Genomic DNA, 14,040 nt, shown 5'->3' on the forward strand with positions numbered 1-14,040 from the left:
ATTGCTCTCAAACCATTAAGGAAGAATCATCATTGAGCAAATACCAGCATAAGGCAACAGATATTCATTTACATACTTTGAACAAACAATTTCTGGTGAAGTTATCAGTTTAAAGGACTGAATTATCAGAATTGAACTTTATGACAATTATCAGCATTGAACAAATTATCAGAATTGAACTTTATGGCAAAATTATCAGCATTGAACAAATTATCAGAATTGAACTTTTTGACAAAATTATCAGCATTGAACAAATCCCAGAAATATCAGCATCAAAAAGCATTGAACAAATTATCAGAATATGTACATGCACCAACAGACGAGAACATGCAGGAACCTCAAAAATAAAAAGACGAGAACATGCATGAACCTCAAAAAAACAAAAAAAAAACTTGATGACGGCAGCAAATCCCAGAAATATCATAAATGTACAATCACCAACAGACGAGAATAAAAAAGCAACTCAACCAGAAATATCAGCATAAAAAAGCATTGAACAAATTATCATAAATGTACAATCACCAGAAACCAATCGCTAAACCTAACAGCAGCAAATCCCAGCAGCCAAAAAAACGAGAACATGCATGAACCTCAAAAAAAAAAAAAATAGATTGTGAGAATAAGAAATGGACCTTCCTATGTAGACGATTTATGAAGTCTTGCATGGACCCTCTCCACATACGCTTTCATTCTTAGAGAACTTGGTGTCTCAGGTTCCGGTTCCGGTTCCGGTTCCGGTTCAACTTTTTCACCCAAATTCATCGCCAATCTACGATTAGCCTCAATTTCCATCTTCTCCTTTTGTTTTGCAACGAACCTGGCAACATATTGATCGAATTTAATCGAACTTGGTGATTGCGGTACAGCTTCAACCGGGTTAACATCGATCCAGGACGATTTACTTAACTTCTAGATCATCAAACCGTGTTTCTTCAACTTGAGTTCCTAAATCGTCCTGGATCTAATGTGTCAGAACAAACATGTGCATAGGAGGGGAATCGGGTTCTGATTCTTGTGGTTCATCTTCATCTTCCTCATACCCATCTTTATATCTTTGAATTAAACATTGAAAACAAGATTCATCACAGTTGACATGTGATTTACTCATTATTTGTAAAGGTAAAATGATGTTGTGTTGTAAGATTGTGAAAAACAAAGGCAAGAATGAAGGAGATGATAAGAAAAGAGGCGGATGAAGGAAATTTTTTAGGGTTTACAGAGAACAATTTTCGGATTTTAGAGAGAGAAATAGAGAGGCAGTGTAATGAGGAGGCGGAATGAGGAGGCAAATGAGGAGAGTAGGTGAATGAGAGCATTTAGGGTTTGAAGGAAAGATCTAGAATGAGAGCATTGAATTGGGTTGGTTGAGGGGATGAACCAGACGGATTTGAATGGATTTGGAGTGTTGGGTTACAATTTCTAGTGGGCCAAGGGAATTTTTTGGAGGGAAAGATTAGTGGGTTGGGTTGGGTTAGGGGAAATAATTGGGTTGGTAATTAGTTTAGGGTGGGTTTTTATGGTAGATTAAGGTGGGGTAACAATGGCACTTTTTGTAAATAGGTAGTTTTAATTAGGGTAGAATTGTCTTTTTTTTGTCCAAATAAGGAAACCTGTAAAGTGGAGTTGAATGGACGGAAATGGAATACTTGTAAAGTGGAGTTGAATGGAGGGAGTATTTTTTATAAAAAATAAAAAGTACTTCATTCGTCCCGGTTATTGTTATTATTTGGTTTTATCACAAAGACCAAGAAAAAGGTCAATTATAATATGACAAATAGATTAAATTGAGTGAATGATTAAATTGTTTATCGAATGTAATTCTAAAATAAAAAGGATAACAATTGACTGAGACACCCCAGATGAAATGGGACAACAAATAACCGCGACGGAGGGAGTAATCACTTTTTAAAATAAAATTGTCACAAATTCTTGTTTAAAACGGGCATTATTCAACTTGAAGTATAAAACGGGTCAATATAATAAAACGGGTCAATATACTTATCATATGGGATGAATAAAATAAAAAGTAAAATATTAGTCTTACAAAGTATACTTATGCTGGTTGGGTGATTTTTGATCCGTTTTAAACTTAAAACGAATTAAATAATACCGTCTTAATTAAGACCGGCTGAAAATGGTCACTATCATCACAATTTATAAACCGGATCACATTTGATATGGTAGCAACTAGCAAGCCAGCAGGTAGCCTGTTTTATAATTAAATAATGGTCAAGGAGGCGTGCTTATAGAGTCTCAGTCTAGTCTAGTGTACAATTTGTGGCTGAAAACAGAACAAAGTACATGTTCTCTGATTGCGGACAACGGTATTTATATGATTTTCCAAAATGTACATAAAGTTATATACGGAGTACTCCATATTTATAACGGGTATATATATATACATAAATATATATATATATATATATATATATATATATATATATATATATATATATATATATATATAAGCAGTGATCCATAGGTGAGTTTACCACTTTTCGTGAGTTACCCCCACAGTATATAAGCAATTGATCTAACAAAACCAATTCATAAAAATCATACGTCACAAAAACAATAGTCGCTTTCTCTCTAAATCTAACTACTTTCTTTCTCTAAACCTAGATCTCTCTGTTTTGCATCAAACAACTAACAAAAAACAAAAAGAACGTATGAAAAAAAATCAAAAACATACAGATTCAACAATCAAAATTGACAAATTCATCAAATTCTTCCCAATTTTTTTGTAATTCCATATGATTACAGCTTGTAATTCATTCACAATTTCGATTATTTCAATTGAAACGATCAATTTTTTTCTTCAATTAATAGTCAAATTTCGGAAAACCCTAACGCATCAAATCAAAACGAAGGTATGAATATTATTTATTTCTTAGCTAATAATCGAATTATTTCAAGTTGATTTGGTAGCTATTGAAATTAAATAAAAATTCTAATCAAATTTCTGTGATTTTCAAGAGAATGATGAATTCTAATGATCGAATGATGAATTATGATGATCAATCTTTTTTCTCATCAAACAACGATGAATTCAGGTGAAAATATGTGTAATTCAGATGATCAATCTCGTTTTTCATTATGTTGATTACTTTAGTAATGTAGTTCGTTATGTTGTTCAATTATTGTAATATATAAACTCAGTTATTGTAATGTAGAAATCTGGCATTTATAGTTATTGTAATGTAGAAACTCGATTATTGTAATGACTAAAGTCAGTTATTCTATATGTGTTTCAGTTATTGACTCGTTAATTGTTTAAAGTCAGTTTTAGTTATTTTACAATCCAGTTACTTAATGGGTGTTCTGTTAAGTTATATTTTTCTTTTTGGTGATTTGCAGGTTGAATCACGATAGACGCGGATAATTGACGTTCAATGGAAAAATTGATGTATATACTTGGTCATTTTTTGTTAGATTTCATCTTGTTTAATTGAATAACTCAGTTATTGTAATGTAGAAACTCAGTTATTGTAATGTAGAAAACTCAGTTATTGTAATGTAGAAACTCTTGTATTTGTAGTTATTCCAATGTAGAAACCCAGTTATTGTAATGTAGAAACTCAGTTATTGTAATGTAAAAACTCAATTATTATAATGAGTAAATCGTGTTATTATATTGAGATGAAACTCAAATATATTCAAATTTGTATCTTGTTTTTGTTTTCATCTTGTTTAATTGAATAACATGATTGGTTATTGAATGACCTCACAAAATGAATACAATAACTTGTATGTATTCAAATAACTGGTTTTGTGCATCGAAAGAAATTAACAAATTGAATTCAATAATTGCTCGTATGCATTGAAATAACTGGCTTGATTCAATACAATAACCATGTTTCAAAAACATTGTATTACATATTCACATCAGTATCCAAAATTACATCTAATAATAAAAACACATCACTAATTATTCTAGTTCTTTGGCTGAGCAACACCTTTTCTGACAACTTGTTTAATTCTTTTTCCACCCACCAGCCCTTCTCGACTTTAGAACGTGATCCTCAACCTGCAATATGTCCTTCCTGAGATCATTCACGTTCTGCAAAAGACATGCTCTTCCATCATTTACCTTCGACATTATCATAATACCCACCATCTCAAGCCATATATATAGGGATCCTGTCCAATTTTCGCTTTATCATCGACATAAAGATCATCCTCTCATATGTGAGCATGTGATACATGGTAAAAAAATCCCGATTCATTATCGTTCATCTGCTTTGTTTTTCATTCAAAATTAACATCAACAATTTTGAATGTAGAAACGGCAATCCCTTCTTTTGCTATTGTCCTTGTTTTCAAAAAGTCACATAAGCAATCAACCTACCACATGCACAAACAATAACTCGGTTAAATTAGCACTAAATAGGACATAACAGATTATATCCCAAGATAACGAACAAGAAGTAACTATAAAATACAATAACTGAGTTTCAATAATAGAATAATTCGGTTAAAGTAATACAATAACTGTTATTAAACAGATTATACACTAAGACAACAAAACAAGCAGTACAAGATAAAATAACTGAGTTTGAATAATACAATAACTCGATTAAAGTAATACAATAATCGAGATGTAATGCAACATTAAAAATCCCTATATTACAATAACATCATCAATATATTACAATAACGAATAATTTCATCAAACAAAGTATCTTCATTGCAACAAAAGCACAATGAAATCACCAAAAACCAGAAAGAACAACATCAAAATTCAAAATCAGGTACAAAAACGCAAAATACAATTACGAAACCCTAGAATTATGCGAAAACAATAGAAAATGTAATTTAACAACAAAAACACGACAAATTGAACTACATAATGAAAACGATTGAATAAGTTGAAGAATAGACACACAAAAGACTAGAAATTCAAGCAAAGAAAAATAAAAATGAAGTTCAAAAATAAACAAAAAATAGTATAATAAGAGGAAACGATTACCTGATTGCAAAAACTGAAGATAAAGACGAAGTAGATCTATTGAGCGCGAAGAACAAGCACGAAATCGCTCTGAAAACGGAGAGAAATTGAAGATGAAGAGCACGAAATAATTGAAATTGATTATCAGACGGAGGTTTTTTTTTTGTTCTGGCTTTTTAGAGGGAGAAGAAGGAGAGAGAGAGTGATTTTTATAATAATGAGGGAGATTGAGAGAAAAGTGGGTTTTATAGCTTGAGTAAGTTTTAATCTCAGCCATTCATCTTAGATTAGATTAGTGGTGCAGATTTAGAGGGGTAACTCACCAAACATGACCCAACTCATATGATCCTAGTTCTCTATATATATATATATATATATAGAGAGAGAGAGAGAGAGAGAGGAAGGATCAAGTGAGTCCTCCTTCCTTCGTTGAGTCCATGAGTTCTCATAAGGGCCATTGAAAAGATTGGATGGAGGGTTGAGATTGAAGGGGAAAAGGGAGGGATTAGAGCAAAAATTAGGTAATCAATGCTAATTAAATACTTTCCCTCACTACCTTCACTAATCAACCACTAATTTTACTATATATCATTTATTTTTCAGTCACTTCTCTCTCATCTCACACAATTATCATTCCTCTCATCTCTCTAAAAATCAAAACAACTCAATTCCTCTCAACAATCCCTCAAAAATCAAAAACCAAATAATTCAAAAAAAATCAAAAAAAAATTTCCCCCCATTATCCTCATCCGTCATCACCATACACCACCCGCCACTACCACCACGAGGCACCTCTCCTGCCGGCCACCACAACTACCACCAACAACAATACACCTTCAACCAACCCTACCCCGACACCATCACCCACCCCCATGCCCACCACCACGCACGCCCACATTCACCCACGACCACCCCTATCGTCCGTCGTGGCCCCACATCCACTGACCACCAACCACCAAAGATCCCGCCATCGAAAAAAAAAAAAAAAAGCCAGATCTTAAAATACGCCAACCACCACGCACTCCCACATCCACAGCCACCAACCATCACGGACGCTCACATTCACAGCCACCAACCATCAGCATCGCGCCGCCACTAACGCTCCAACACCATCATCCTCTTCCTCACTTACCAACCCACGACACCACCACCAACCCCGTCAACAACAACACCTTCCACCCCACCTCTGCCGCACCATCACCGCCGACAACATCATTACCTTAAACAAAACGAGATCTGAGAATAACTAACCCAAAAAAAAAAACGAACCTAGCCGGAGTTCTGGCCGTAGTTCAGGCGACGGCTTCACCGTCGTTGTCTTTTGTTTAGATTTGTTCAAATATACACGAATCTGGCCGGAGTTTATCGTCCTATTTTCAACGCTTCCTCTTTTCTCTCTTTCTTGTTTTCCTTTTGTGTTTTCTGTTTTGTTGGTACATATTTCAACGCTTCCTCTTTTCATAGCTGTTCTATTTTCATCGTTTTCTCTTTTGTTTTTTTTATATATTTTTTGGTTTGTTTTCTCATTTGTGTTGACACTTACCATATTTTATTCTTAGATCTAAAAAAATATATAGTAGATTATTGAAAAATAATCATATTGTCATGATTTTTATTATTAGATCTAATAAATATATTTATTTTTATATTTACACTCGTATTCTATACATTTTTGTCAGATTGACACTCATATTTCTTTAAATTTACACTTGTATTTCCTCACATTTACACTCATTTTTATTTAAATTTACACTTGTATCTTCTCACATTTACACTCATATTTCTTTACATTTACACTTGTATTTCTTTACATTTACACTTATATTATTTTACATTTACACACATTTCTCAGATTTACACTTGTATTTCTTTACATTTACACTCGTATTTCTTTACATTTACACTTATATTTCTTTACATTTACACTTATATTTCTTTAAATTTACACTTGTATTTCCTCACATTTACACTCGTTTTTATTTAAATTTACACTTGTATCTCCTCACATTTACACTCGTATTTCTCTTAAATTTACACTTGTATCTCCTTACATTTATACTCGTTTTTATTTAAATTTACACTTGTATCTCCTCACATTTACACTCGTATTTCTCTTAAATTTACACTTGTATCTCCTCACATTTACACTCGTTTTTATTTAAATTTGCACTTGTATCTCCTCACATTTACACTTGTATCTCCTCACATTTACACTCGTATTTCTATAAATTTACACTCATATTTCTTAACATTTACAGTCGTATTTCTTGACATTTACACTCGTATTTCTTTACATTTACACTTGTATTTCTTTACATTTACACTCGTTAAAATTATATAAATTTGCACTCATATTTTTTGTGGATATGAGTTGGTGGGGAAGGACGATGATGGTGGCGTTTTTTGGTAGTCGGACTAAAGTTTTACTCGTAAAGGACAAAGTTGACGGTGGCGTTTTTTGGTAGTTGGACTAATGTTTTACTCGTAAAGGACAAATTTACACTTATAAAGGACCAAATTCACACTCAAAGGACAAAATTTACACTCTAAAACCTTCAAATTGACTAAAAAATCAAATTTACACTCTTAAAATGTTACATTTACACTCGTAAAACCTCACATTTACACTTGTAAAATGTTAAAATTATATAAATTCAAAATTTCCGTTACAAAAAAAATCAAATTTACACTCTTAAAATGTTACATTTACACTCGTAAAACCTCACATTTACACTTGTAAAATGTTAAAATTATATAAATTCAAAATTTCCGTCACAAAAAATCAAATTTACACTCTTAAAAATGTTACATTTACACTCGTAAAACTTCACATTTACACTTGTAAAATGTTAAAATTCTATAAATTCAAAATTTCCGTCACAAAAAATCAAATTTACACTCTTAAAAATGTTACATTTACACTCGTAAAACTTCACATTTACACTTGTAAAATGTTAAAATTCTATAAATTCAAACTTTCCGTCACAAAAAATCAAATTTACACTCTTAAAATGTTACATTTACACTCGTAAAACATCACATTTACACTTGTAAAATGTTAAAATTATATAAATTCAAAATTTCCGTCACAAAAAATCAAATTTACACCCTTAAAATGTTACATTTACACTTGTAAAACATCACATTTACACTTGTAAAATGTTAAAATTATATTTCCGTCACATTTACACTTGTAAAACTCATACAACATTACATTTACACTTCTGAAATCTAAAACTCAAAACTGATTAATTAGGGGCTAGAGAGAGAAAGAAAAATTAATTAGTGTGTAGAAATTTGATTAGTGGTAAATTTTTTTGGTAATTTTCAATCTCAACCATCCATCTCAATCCAACCATCCACATTTTTTTCCTTTTCTTTTTAAAGGCCTTTAATCAAATTCATCTCAACCTTCCATTTAGTCCATCCAATGGCCCTTAAAGGGACTTATGGACTCAATGTCCCATGTTGGACTCATTGGATCTTACCTCTCTCTCTCTCCCTCTCTCTCTCTCTCTCTATATATATATATATATATATATAGGGTCGAGATCCGGTGAAAACCACTAGTATAATGAGAACTGTGAGAACCACTCACAACCCTTAGCCCTTAGAAAAATATCTTAGAAAAATAAATGGCAGTTATCATACCACGATTGTCGTCCATACCCTCACTTATTTAACAAAGTCGATTTCTCCCTCCAGTATTTTTCTCTCTGTCCGCTCGCCTGCTTCCTCAAATTAAAAACGAGCTTCAATATTTTGCTGCTTTCTTCATCAATGGAGACGCAAATTTAACGCATCTTTCACTAATGTTGTAAATTCAATGAGGTTTGTTTAACTTTTCCATTATTTTCCCAGAAATTCAACTTTATTTATTTGATATTTGTTAATTCGTCAACATATCACGGTGACGAATTGTTGATTCGAGTTGCATATAATTGGAGTACAAAATTGAATTGTTGACTTATGTTTATGAAATTAGGGTTTATATTCTTGAAATTGGTAAATTTACAGCAAGAAATTGGTAAATTAGGGGTTTGGGGAAATTGAGAAATTACTTCAATTTGTTGGGAGCTCGGTCAATTTTCGTGAATTAGGTACCATTGGTATGCATATGAAGTATAACAATCAATGTTTCAAAGTAACGTACCATATAGTAGCCAATGGGTAAGTCCGTCAAGGTTGCCGTGAGACAGTCTTGACACGAGCTTTTGTTCTGGTCACCACGACAGAGGAAGTTACTTTTTATTTGACTACAAACAAACAGCAATGAGATGATTCATTTGAATATTGCTTAGTTTAGTATTTTAATTGTTGATGATTGTTTATATCGATTTTGAGTTCGTTATTTTGTTGCGATCAGATGATTTACGCGGTGATTTATATCCGAAAAGAGTGTCTTGCAAATGTTACTTCTTCACTAATTTAAAAGGATTAAGTCTTAAAAAGCTGAAATTTGGCGCTGCTCCTAGGTTAAGTGATGTTCTTCGTCGTTGATTTCTCAGACTAGGTCTATTTTTGTTTTTCGTATGTCACATTGATTTTAGTTTCAAGAAATGAAGAGGAATTATCTGATTTTGTGTTAAATTTGCTTCGTATGATTTGCCTATTTCAGTGCGATTGCATAAGATAATGAAGAATTCAACGGACAATTGGATTGATTGACGAAGTTATGCAAGTTTGGAATTTGAGTTGATTGTCAATTTGTGATACTTTAAAGCATATTGATAGAATGTTACCTGCTTAATGAACTTGATATGATATAGAAAAGTGCATGAATTGCATTTCCCTATTTGTTGAGCTTTGGTGAAAGAGATTTGAGAATTTGCTGCCTTGCTGTAAACAGAATTGTACTGGGAAGAGGAGATGGAATAACTTAAATTATCTGTTGAGTTATTTCTAGTGGATCTTTGTGAGACGCCTAATTCGGTTAGATGCCCATCCAATGTACTCATATGATATAGTTGCATGATGAACAAGTTGTTGGTAAAGTTGTATGATTAAAATCTGAAGCTTGGCTACAAATTCATCAGAATATGCTGCATTATGCCAGTTTTACGCATCAAGCAGTAGACTTTATCCTAGGTATGTGACTGCTATTTATTTGTATTCAAATTAACCATTTCATCTCTTTTTGAAGGACTAAAAGCAGAAGCTATATTGATGAACCAATTTATCAGTTTATAATATCTTTGATATAGTCATTAAACATTACGAATATATACATTTTACTCATTCAAAAGCCAATTAGCTCAAACGGTAGAGCATTGTGCTATGCACAAAATATGGGTTCAACTCCCATATTGGCTATGAAATACCATTATTTCTAATTTTAGGAATTTAAGGAGAGCTTATAGTCTAATTTTAGGTGGTTCAGTATTATGACAGTTGTGTGCTCTTTACAATTTCAAATGTACACCTGTACACTCGAAATGACTAAACGATGAATTCAAAGAAATTCGGAACACTTGGAATATGGTGATCAATTTGTCTGAAATTGCACATTTGAAAAGCCAAATAAAGTGCTGAATACATGCATTGCGAAAATCATACAAAAAAAAACAGTTATCCTGCAAATTTGTTCAGATGAAGAATGCAGAAAATGACTGGGTTATGCTAAATCCTCAAACAATCCTTTCTAATTCCCTGGCGTAACTGAGTGTTTGATTGATGAGAAGAAGAGATGGGATCTCCTTGCAGGAAGCGGAATCTTTTGCCTTCTGAAAAAAGACGCATATGGTCGTCTCCAACCAAACTTTCTGCCCGTTTCTTTTTCTTTTTAACACCCGTATGAAAGCCATTGACAATTCTAGCATCAGGTAAGGAGCTGTTATGTGTTCCCTTCACCTTCTCTTGTTTTGGTTGGTCAGGATAAGGCACATTTTTCAAGGAAGTGAAAGCTGGAATAGTACTGGCGGGATTGGTCACAGTTCCAGCTCCAAAACTTGTAGGAAACACAAAATCTCATTTGTGAAGGGAAACACAAAAATGTTGACTTAGTACACTAGTGTTAGGATCCACGTACTGCGATTGTGCAGCAATATTGGATTCCAAACGGACTGTCCCCTGTATTCATAGATACTACCTTCCTCCTCCTGACTTTTTCCTGATCTGCACACAACAACAAAAAGGAAAAATCTCTCAGAATGTCCACCATTAATAATTCACAAATCTTGATAATGCCAACAACCCCATAAATTTAAATTTAGATGTGCTATTATACATAATCCCAGCAGGAATGATATCACCTATGGACAAATGAATGTTACAGCCTGTCGAAATGAAAGGTCAAGGTAATTCAAAAAATATGCAGGGTGTTCCTGCAAGCAGCAGATAATTTTTAGAAATATATAGTTTAATGTCTATCAAAACCAGATAGAGCACACTGATGATAATAAATCAAGTACTCAATCGATTGTGATATTTACAAGACACCTTAATATGTTCACATATAAGCTTACGGAATTATATTCCGTCTCAGAAAAAAAGAAGCAGAATATGTTACACTTACATATTGCAACATAGCTGTAGCTCCTTGTTTTTGCTTTAACAGCTAGTGTTGCTCCAGATAATAATGTTGTGGGAATGCTCCTTGCTGAAATCACACGATATAGCAATAAAAATTTCATTATCATGATCACCATAAAAATATTTCAGCGGCTACTTTATGGTTATGAGCTACTCGCATTACAAGAGGACTTTGGGGTAAAGTCGGCTTTGTTTCATTAAATTCTTTATGTGATAAAAGAACTCGAGCGCTAGGGAGAGGGTCAAAGCTTTTCTACAAACATGAAAGTCGGGTGCAGAATTAGTAGTAGATGGCTATTTAATCTTCCCTTGTAACTTGATTAAATAACTTGAATAAACCTTAAAATCATAAACCTCATTTGAAGAATTAGAAAAAGAAATGTCTGGGGACGGAATGATGTGTCCAGTTAGTTGTCACCAGTGCATTATTTCCCTAAAAAAACATTCCTCTTATACAACATACAGAAAAAAGAAATGCCATGATCCCTAATATACAGAAATGCCTGAATAAAGGGTGATCATCAAATTTAAAGACCTAATCAGCATAAAATTCCAAATTCCCAGCAAGCAATATAAGAATAAATCGAGTGGAGTTGCTAAATTACCTAAATTGGTAAAAATGTGGATTTTTTTGTGGTGAGCTACAAGCACTTCAATTCTGAAGTTTAACTTTAACTACAACCTGCTTTTTAACAGTTTTAGCATGCATCACAATTCACAATATTCACTTTACACGCATTGACTTACCTATGCAGCTCTAAAACCACTCATTTATTAGTGAGACATTATTCAAGGTTGTTTAATGCACATACATTACTTTTTCATGCATCTACAAGGCTATCTCATGCAATGATATGACAATTGCACCCAAAAATCTTGCCATTCTTTTAGAACAGTAATTAGATGCAACTGAAGAACTTTTTAATGCACATATAACCTTATTTCATGCATATATAATCTTATTTCATGCCCATATAATACTTATTTCGTGCATGTACATGTTGTTTGATGCACATATATTACTTTTTCATGCATCTACAAGGCTAGCTCATGCACTGATATGACAATTGCACCCAAAAATCTTGCCATTCTTTTAGAACAGTAATTAGATGAAACTGAAGAACTTTTTAATGCACATATAACCTTATTTCATGCACATATAACCTTATTTCATGCCCATATAACACTTATTTCATGCATGTACATGGTTGTTTGATGCACATATATTACTTTTTCATGCATCTACAAGGCTACTTCATGCATTGATAAGTCTATTGCACACTAAACACTTTATTGAGGGTAATGAGACTATGCTGATGTCGACATAGGTCTTGGCTCAAAAAGAAAATTTCTGAAATGTAATAGAATTTTTTACTAGAATCAGAAAAATAGCTACAAAAGGGGAAAGATTAAAATAGTTACGAAATGTAATGAGAATTTTGACGCTAAGCTTCCAAAACCGAACAAATATAAGCATATTGACATGCTTAATAGCTCAAAACACAGAGCGTATTTATGCTAAATCTGCAATGGTTAAACTCAAAATATAAACAATTTCAGCAATAAGTTGATACAATCCAGCTTAATTAACGAAGAAACATCGATTCCAACGCAAGAACACAATAAGCGAATAAGCAGAAAATAACTTGCTAATTAATAATCGAGTTCTCGAATTATTATAAACTGTATAAAAGTCATGTAATCAAAACCTGAAAAATTTTCGAGCATAAAACTGATCAACAACAATAATTTATCTGCACATTTTGTTATCAACTTTAGTTAATGTTAATTAACACTAAATTAATGTGGCTAGTACGGCCTTGTGAAATTTCCTCTAAATTTCAGCCAAAAAAAAAAAAGAAATGGGCGTAGACAATGACAACTTTTGATATACAAACAAAAGGAAGATTGGTAGATGGTAGAAGAGGAAACTAGAATGAAATTAGCAATACCTTACACCAAGTTGTTCAGAACGTCGGAACCAAAAATGTCAACCAAAATCTTCAAACACACTTGGATTAATCATCAATTTTGGCAGTCAATTTGAACCAGAATCAATTTCTTATATATTCTAACACCAAGGTTAAAAAATGAATTTGGATGGAGCATTTGTTAAAGGCTTGAAAGAATGAAGTAAGTTCCTTCACCTGAAATTAAAGCCTTCTATAATTAGGTAAAATTTGGGTGAAATAGTTAGGGTTCCTTGTCTTTGAATTAGGTAAAATTTAGGGGAAATAATTACCTCGATTAGGAACAATTCAGCAAGAGTGACTCTTTTTGGGCAAGAGCGGTCGTCTCGTCGCCAATTCATGTCGCCGTAGGAAGGTGACAACGTTGGTCGATGGATGGAAATGAAGAAAATAGACAGTGATAATCGTAGAGAGAGAAAAAAAGATGAGTGAGAATATGTTTTGGTAAAATGACGGGATTGGAATAGTTTTGGGGTGGGGGTGGTTGGTTATGCGATATTTTTCAAGTAACATAAATTAATCTCGTCGTCCATTCAGCATTAGATCCAAGGGCTATGAGTGATTCTCACAGTTCTCATTATCCTAATGGTT

At 32.9% G+C, this 14,040-nt stretch overlaps 1 long non-coding RNA gene across 2 annotated transcripts; it reads right to left on the bottom strand.

Moving 5' to 3' along the window:
• Window positions 1-10,399: 10,399 nt before the first annotated feature.
• On the bottom strand, window positions 10,400-13,911 carry LOC141598726 (uncharacterized). 2 transcript variants are annotated; one of them, XR_012523620.1, is made up of 5 exons: window positions 13,722-13,911; window positions 13,432-13,626; window positions 11,463-11,546; window positions 11,200-11,271; window positions 10,400-11,062 (listed from the first exon to the last, which is right to left on the bottom strand). It is a non-coding gene; the product is annotated as an uncharacterized LOC141598726 (long non-coding RNA). The 2 variants fall into 2 exon arrangements; XR_012523621.1 differs by lacking the exon at window positions 11,200-11,271.
• Between the last annotated feature and the right edge of the window lie 129 nt (window positions 13,912-14,040).

Source organism: Silene latifolia, chromosome 9 (assembly GCF_048544455.1).
Source record: "Silene latifolia isolate original U9 population chromosome 9, ASM4854445v1, whole genome shotgun sequence".
Classification (NCBI taxonomy): domain Eukaryota; kingdom Viridiplantae; phylum Streptophyta; class Magnoliopsida; order Caryophyllales; family Caryophyllaceae; genus Silene; species Silene latifolia.